The sequence below is a fragment of the Lampetra fluviatilis genome, unplaced genomic scaffold (genome assembly GCF_964198595.1).
Source record: "Lampetra fluviatilis unplaced genomic scaffold, kcLamFluv1.1 SCAFFOLD_607, whole genome shotgun sequence".
NCBI classification, from domain to species: Eukaryota; Metazoa; Chordata; class Hyperoartia; order Petromyzontiformes; family Petromyzontidae; genus Lampetra; species Lampetra fluviatilis.
In genome coordinates, this window is record NW_027621387.1 from 22,028 (window position 1) to 30,000 (window position 7,973).

The 7,973-nt window shown below is 61.2% G+C and overlaps 1 long non-coding RNA gene across 3 annotated transcripts in view; it reads left to right on the forward strand.

Moving 5' to 3' along the window:
• The first annotated feature begins 260 nt into the window (after positions 1-260).
• LOC144955180 (uncharacterized) overlaps positions 261-7,973 on the forward strand; it is a 15,065-nt gene continuing 7,352 nt past the window's right edge. For all 3 annotated transcript variants that reach the window (XR_013641533.1, XR_013641534.1, XR_013641535.1), the window contains exons 1-2: positions 261-324; positions 7,251-7,354. This is a non-coding gene — a long non-coding RNA (uncharacterized LOC144955180). The remainder of the gene's footprint in view (positions 325-7,250; positions 7,355-7,973) is intronic.

Here is a 7,973-nt window from a genome sequence, read left to right on the forward strand (position 1 = left end):
ACCAACTCACTCACCACTCACCAACTCACTCACCAACTCACTCACCAACTCACTCACCACTCACTCACCACTCACCAACTCACTCACCAACTCACTCACCACTCACCAACTCACTCAGCCACTCACCACTCACTCACCAACTCACTCAGCCACTCACTCACTCAGTCACTCACCAACTCACTCACCACTCACTCACCCACTCACCAACTCACTCACCACTCACCAACTCACTCACCAACTCACTCACCAACTTACAGCCTATAGCACCTCACTGAGCACCGCACTGCTCACCCTCACCAGGAGACTCACCACCACGGGCTCTGGGTACTCACCAACTCACTCACCACTCACCAACTCACTCACCAACTCACTCACCAACTCACTCAGCCACTCAGTCACTCAATCGCTCGCTCGCTCACTCACTCACTCAGTCACTCACTCACACACTCAGTCACTCACTCACTCACTCTTCTTCTTCTTCTTTAGTGCTGCTTCACGATGATATTGGTCCCGGTCTCGCACGGCGTGTAGAGTTTGTTAATTGTAGCCATGTTTTGATGTCACTGAGCCATGTCGTTTTTGGCCGTCCTGGTCGTTTTTTCCCTTCGATTTTTCCTTCCAGGATTTGCTTTAATAGCTGGTGTTTGTGGTCGTTTCGGGCAATGTGGCCTAGGCAGTAACACTTCCTGCTAATGACGGTCTTCAGCAGTTGCCTGTCAGTGCCCATATCTTGCAGAACTTGTGTATTGGTGGTTTTGGCTGTCCATGGGATTTTCAGCATTCTTCGATAGAGCCACATCTCGAAAGCTTCGAGCCTTTTTGTTGCTGTTATTGTCAGTGTCCACGTCTCTACTCCGTACAGCAAAATTGACCAGATGTAGCATTTCAGTGTGCGCAGTTTCAGTGATGTACTCAAGTTGCGGTCTGCAAGGAGTGTTTTCCATTTAATAAATGCTTGCCTTGCTTGTTCAATTCTGCTCTTGATTTCGACTTCATGGTTCAACTGATCGTCAATTTTTCGCTGCCAAGCTTGATTGTTATTTCGCTTGTAGTTCGGCTGACCTTCATAACCTTTGTTTTCTTTTTATTAATTCGTAAGCCCCATATTTGACTCTCTGTGGCAACCTCGTCCAAGATTTGTTGTAGGTCTTGTTCCGAATCGGCCAGCAGTGCAGTGTCGTCGGCATACCTGATGTTGTTGATGTATTGTCCATTGACTTTAATACCAATGTTTTTATCTGCTAGTGTTCCATCAAAAATCTGCTCCGAGTAGATGTTGAAAAGACTGGGTGAAAGTGGGCAGCCTTGTCGTACACCTTTTTGTATTGGTGTTGGGTCTGTCAATTCGTTGTCATATCGGAGTTGGGCTGTTTGCTTCCAATAAAGAGCAATGATGAAGTTGATGTCGTTTTTATCTAGTCCCAGTTGTTTTAATAGAGCTGCTAGTTGGTCGTGGTCGACTGAGTCAAAGGCTTTCTCGTAATCTATGAAGCAGATGTACACTTCTTTCTGATGTTCGTAGCATCGCTGTAGTAGTATCTGTAGACAGAAGATTGCTTCTCTTGTGCCTAGTCCTTTGCAGAAGCCAAACTGTGTGTTCTTCAATGCATTTTCGCATGTGGAGCGTATGCGCTGTTGGATCACCTTCAGGAAGACTTTCAGCACGTGGCTCATCAAGCTTATCAGTCTGTAGTCCTCGCATTCACTCACTCACTCACCACTCACCAACTCACTCAGCCACTCACTCACTCACCACTCACTCACTCACTCAATCGCTCGCTCGCTCGCTCACTCACTCACTCAGTCACCCACTCACCCACTCACCCACTCACTCACTCAGCCACTTACTCACCCCGTGTCTCCCCCCGTGTCTCCTCCCCGTGTCTCCCTCCCCCCGTGTCTCTCTCGCTCTCTCCCCGTGTCTCTCTCTCCCATCGTGTCTCCCCGTGTCTCCCCCCGTGTCTCCTCCCCGTGTCTCCCTCCCCCCGTGTCTCTCTCGCTCTCTCCCCGTGTCTCTCTCTCCCATCGTGTCTCCCCCCCGTGTCTCCCCCCGTGTCTCTCTCTCTCCCCCTGTCTCCCTGTGTCTCCCCGTGTCTCTCTCTCTCCCCATGTCTCCCCGTGTCTCCCCATGTCTCCCCCGTGTCTCTCCCCGTGTCTCTCCCCGTGTCTCTCCCCGTGTCTCTCCCCGTGTCTCTCTCTCTCCCCATGTCTCCCCGTGTCTCTCCCCGTGTCTCCCCCCCGTGTCTCTCCCCGTGTCTCTCTCTCTCCCCGTGTCTCCCCGTGTCTCCCCCTGTGTCTCTCTCTCTCCCCATGTCTCCCCTTGTCTCCCTCTCCCCGTGTCTCTCCCCGTGTCTCCCCGTGTCTCCCCCCCGTGTCTCCCTCCCCCCGTGTCTCTCCCCATGTCTCCCCATGTCTCCCCGTGTCTCCCCCCCGTGTCTCCCCCCCGTGTCTCCCTCCCCCCGTGTCTCTCTCTCTCCCCATGTCTCCCCATGTCTCCCCGTGTCTCCCCCCCGTGTCTCCCCCCCGTGTCTCCCCCCCGTGTCTCCCCCCCGTGTCTCCCCCCCGTGTCTTCCCCCCGTGTCTCCCTCCCCCCGTGTCTCTCTCTCTCCCCATGTCTCCCCATGTCTCCCCGTGTCTCCCCGTGTCTCCCCCCCGTGTCTCCCCCCCGTGTCTCCCTCCCCCCGTGTCTCTCCCCATGTCTCCCCATGTCTCCCCGTGTCTCCCCCCCGTGTCTCCCCCCCGTGTCTCCCTCCCCCCGTGTCTCTCTCTCTCCCCATGTCTCCCCATGTCTCCCCGTGTCTCCCCCCCGTGTCTCCCTCCCCCCGTGTCTCTCCCCATGTCTCCCCATGTCTCCCCGTGTCTCCCCCCCGTGTCTCCCCCCCGTGTCTCCCTCCCCCCGTGTCTCTCTCTCTCCCCATGTCTCCCCATGTCTCCCCATGTCTCCCCGTGTCTCCCCCCCGTGTCTCCCCCCCGTGTCTCCCCCCCGTGTCTCCCTCCCGTGTCTCCCCCCCGTGTCTCTCCCCGTGTCTCCCCGTGTCTCTCCGCCCCCCCCCCCCCCCGTGTCTGCAGGTTCGGTGCGTGTGATCTCTCCGTGGTGAACTCGTGTCTCTCCGTGTCTCCCCGTGTGTCTCCGTGTCTCCGTGTCTCCCTGTCTCTCCGCGTGTCTCCAGGTTCGGTGCGTGTGATCTCTCCGTGGTGAACTCGTGTCTCTCTCTCTCCCCGTGTCTCCCCGTGTCTCCCCCCCGTGTCTCCCCGTGTCTCTCTCCCCGTGTCTCCCCCCCGTGTCTCTCTCTCCCCGTGTCTCCCCCCCGTGTCTCTCTCTCCCCGTGTCTCCCCCCCGTGTCTCTCTCTCCCCGTGTCTCCCCGTGTCTCCCCCCCGTGTCTCCCCGTGTCTCTCTCCCCGTGTCTCCCCCCCGTGTCTCTCTCTCCCCGTGTCTCCCCGTGTCTCCCCCCCGTGTCTCCCCGTGTCTCTCTCCCCGTGTCTCCCCCCCGTGTCTCTCTCTCCCCGTGTCTCTCCCCGTGTCTCCCCCCCGTGTCTCCCCGTGTCTCTCTCCCCGTGTCTCCCCGTGTCTCCCCGTGTCTCCCCCCCGTGTCTCCCCGTGTCTCTCTCCCCGTGTCTCCCCCCCGTGTCTCTCCCCGTGTCTCTCTCTCTCCCCATGTCTCCCCGTGTCTCTCCCCGTGTCTCCCCCCCGTGTCTCTTCCCGTGTCTCTCTCTCTCCCCGTGTCTCCCCGTGTCTCCCCCTGTGTCTCTCTCTCTCCCCATGTCTCCCCGTGTCTCTCCCCGTGTCTCCCCGTGTCTCCCCCCCGTGTCTCCCCCCCGTGTCTCCCCCCCGTGTCTCTCCCCGTGTCTCTCTCTCTCCCCATGTCTCCCCGTGTCTCTCCCCGTGTCTCCCCCCCGTGTCTCCCCCCCGTGTCTCCCCCCCGTGTCTCCCCCCCGTGTCTCTCCCCGTGTCTCTCTCTCTCCCCATGTCTCCCCGTGTCTCTCCCCGTGTCTCCCCCCCGTGTCTCTTCCCGTGTCTCTCTCTCTCCCCGTGTCTCCCCGTGTCTCCCCCTGTGTCTCTCTCTCTCCCCATGTCTCCCCGTGTCTCTCCCCGTGTCTCCCCGTGTCTCCCCCCCGTGTCTCCCCCCCGTGTCTCCCTCCCCCCGTGTCTCTCTCTCTCCCCATGTCTCCCCATGTCTCCCCATGTCTCCCCGTGTCTCCCCCCCGTGTCTCCCCCCCGTGTCTCCCCCCCGTGTCTCCCCCCCGTGTCTCTCCCCGTGTCTCCCCGTGTCTCTCCGCCCCCCCCCCCCCCCGTGTCTGCAGGTTCGGTGCGTGTGATCTCTCCGTGTCTCCCCGTGTCTCTCCGTGTCTCCCCGTGTGTCTCCGTGTCTCCGTGTCTCCCTGTCTCTCCGCGTGTCTCCAGGTTCGGTGCGTGTGATCTCTCCGTGGTGAACTCGTGTCTCTCTCTCTCCCCGTGTCTCCCCGTGTCTCCCCCCCGTGTCTCCCCGTGTCTCTCTCCCCGTGTCTCCCCCACGTGTCTCTCTCTCCCCGTGTCTCCCCGTGTCTCCCCGTGTCTCCCCCCCGTGTCTCTCTCTCCCCGTGTCTCCCCGTGTCTCCCCCCCGTGTCTCCCCGTGTCTCTTTCCCCGTGTCTCCCCCCCGTGTCTCTCTCTCCCCGTGTCTCCCCCCCGTGTCTCTCTCTCCCCGTGTCTCCCCCCCGTGTCTCTCTCTCCCCGTGTCTCCCCGTGTCTCCCCCCCGTGTCTCCCCGTGTCTCTCTCCCCGTGTCTCCCCCCCGTGTCTCTCTCTCCCCGTGTCTCCCCGTGTCTCCCCCCCGTGTCTCCCCGTGTCTCTCTCCCCGTGTCTCCCCCCCGTGTCTCTCTCTCCCCGTGTCTCTCCCCGTGTCTCCCCCCCGTGTCTCCCCGTGTCTCTCTCCCCGTGTCTCCCCGTGTCTCCCCGTGTCTCCCCCCCGTGTCTCCCCGTGTCTCTCTCCCCGTGTCTCCCCCCCGTGTCTCTCTCTCCCCGTGTCTCTCCCCGTGTCTCCCCCCCGTGTCTCCCCGTGTCTCTCTCCCCGTGTCTCCCCCCCGTGTCTCTCTCTCCCCGTGTCTCTCCCCGTGTCTCCCCCCCGTGTCTCCCCGTGTCTCTCTCCCCGTGTCTCCCCGTGTCTCCCCGTGTCTCCCCCCCGTGTCTCCCCGTGTCTCTCTCCCCGTGTCTCCCCCCCGTGTCTCTCTCTCCCCGTGTCTCTCCCCGTGTCTCCCCCCCGTGTCTCCCCGTGTCTCTCTCCCCGTGTCTCCCCGTGTCTCCCCGTGTCTCTCCCCGTGTCTCCCCCCCGTGTCTGCAGGTTTGGTGCGTGTGATCTCTCCGTGGTGAACTCGTGTCTCCCCGTGTCTCACCGTGTCTCTCCCTGTCTTTCTGCGTGTCTCACCGTGTCTCCCCGTGTCTCCCCGTGTCTTTAGGTTCGGTGCGTATGATCTCCCCATGTCTCCCCGTGTCTCCCCGTGTCTCTCCGTGTCTCTCCCCGTGTCTCACCGTGTCTCTCCCTGTCTCTCTGCGTGTCTCCCCGTGTCTCTCCCCCCCCCCCCCCCCCCGTGTCTGCAGGTTCGGTGCGTGTGATCTCTCCGTGGTGAACTCGTGTCTCCCCCCGTGTCTCCCCGTGTCTCTCCCTGTCTCACCGTGTCTCCCCGTGTCTCCCCGTGTCTCTGCGTGTCTCCAGGTTCGGTGCGTGTGATCTCTCCGTGTCTCACCGTGTCTCTCTCTCCCCCCGTGTCTCCCCGTGTCTCCCCGTGTCTCCCCGTGTCTCACCGTGTCTCTCCCTGTCTCTTTCTCTCTCCGTGTCTCACCGTGTCTCTCTCTCCCCCCGTGTCTCCCCGTGTCTCCCCGTGTCTCCCCGTGTCTCACCGTGTCTCTCCCTGTCTCTCTGCGTGTCTCCAGGTTCGGTGCGTGTGATCTGTCCGTGGTGAACGCGTGTCTCCCCGTGTCTCCCCGTGTCTCCCCGTGTCTCCCCCCGTGTCTCCCCGTGTCTCCCCCCGTGTCTCCCCGTGTCTCCCCGTGTCTCCCCGTGTCTCACCGTGTCTCTCCCTGTCTCTTTCTCTCTCCGTGTCTCCCCGTGTCTCACCGTGTCTCTCCCTGTCTCTCTGCGTGTCTCCAGGTTCGGTGCGTGTGATCTGTCCGTGGTGAACGCGTGTCTCCCCGTGTCTCACCGTGTCTCCCCGTGTCTCCCCGTGTCTCACCGTGTCTCCCCGTGTCTCCCTGTGTCTCACCGTGTCTCCCCGTGTCTCACCGTGTCTCCCCGTGTCTCACCGTGTCTCTCCCTGTCTCTCTGCGTGTCTCCAGGTTCAGTGCGTGCGATCTGTCCGTGGTGAACTCGTGTCTCCCCGTGTCTCCCCGTGTCTCTCCGTGTCTCCCCGTGTCTCCCCGTGTCTCCCCGTGTCTCCCCGTGTCTCCCCGTGTCTCACCGTGTCTCACCGTGTCTCTCCCTGTCTCTCTGCGTGTCTCTAGGTTCAGTGCGTGTGATCTGTCCGTGGTGAACGCGTGTCTCCCCGTGTCTCCCCGTGTCTCCCCGTGTCTCCCCGTGTCTCCCCGTGTCTCCCCATGTCTCCCCGTGTCTCCCCGTGTCTCCCCGTGTCTCCCCATGTCTCCCCGTGTCTCCCCGTGTCTCACCGTGTCTCCCCGTGTCTCTTTCTCTCTCCGTGTCTCCCCGTGTCTCCCCGTGTCTCCCCGTGTCTCACCGTGTCTCCCCGTGTCTCCCCGTGTCTCCCCGTGTCTCCCCGTGTCTCCCCGTGTCTCTCTCTCTCCCCGTGTCTCCCCGTGTCTCCCCGTGTCTCCCCGTGTCTCCCCGTGTCTCTCCCTGTCTCTCTGCGTGTCTCCAGGTTCAGTGCGTGTGATCTGTCCGTGGTGAACGCGTGTCTCCCCGTGTCTCCCCGTGTCTCCCCGTGTCTCTTTCTCTCCCCGTGTCTCCCCGTGTCTCCCCGTGTCTCCCCGTGTCTCCCCGTGTCTCACCGTGTCTCCCCGTGTCTCTTTCTCTCACCGTGTCTCCCCGTGTCTCTTTCTCTCCCCGTGTCTCCCTGTGTCTCCCCGTGTCTCCCCGTGTCTCCCCGTGTCTCCCCGTGTCTCTTTCTCTCCCCGTGTCTCCCCGTGTCTCCCCGTGTCTCCCCGTGTCTCCCCGTGTCTCCCCGTGTCTCCCCGTGTCTCCCCGTGTCTCTTTCTCTCCCCGTGTCTCCCTGTGTCTCCCCGTGTCTCACCGTGTCTCTCCCTGTCTCTCTGCGTGTCTCCAGGTTCAGTGCGTGTGATCTGTCCGTGGTGAACTCGTGGGCGATGGAGGCTGAGAGGATTGTCCACGGAACTCCCTCGGGAATCGACAACGCCATCAGCACCTACGGTGAGACACGGAGAGAGACACAGAGACACGCAGAGAGAGACACAGAGACACGGAGAGACACAGACAACGCCATCAGCACCTACGGTGAGACACGGAGAGAGACACAGAGACACGCAGAGAGAGACACAGAGACACGGAGAGACACAGACAACGCCATCAGCACCTACGGTGAGACACGGAGAGAGACACAGAGACACGCAGAGAGAGACACAGAGACACGGAGAGACACAGACAACGCCATCAGCACCTACGGTGAGACACGGAGAGAGACACAGAGACACGCAGAGAGAGACACAGAGACACGGAGAGACACAGACAACGCCATCAGCACCTACGGTGAGACACGGAGAGAGACACAGAGACACGCAGAGAGAGACACAGAGACACGGAGAGACACAGACAACGCCATCAGCACCTACGGTGAGACACGGAGAGAGACACAGAGACACGCAGAGAGAGACACAGAGACACGGAGAGACACAGACAACGCCATCAGCACCTACGGTGAGACACGGAGAGAGACACAGAGACACGCAGAGAGAGACACAGAGACACGGAGAGACACAGACAACGCCATCAGCACCTACGGTGAGACACGGAGAGAGACACAGAGACACGC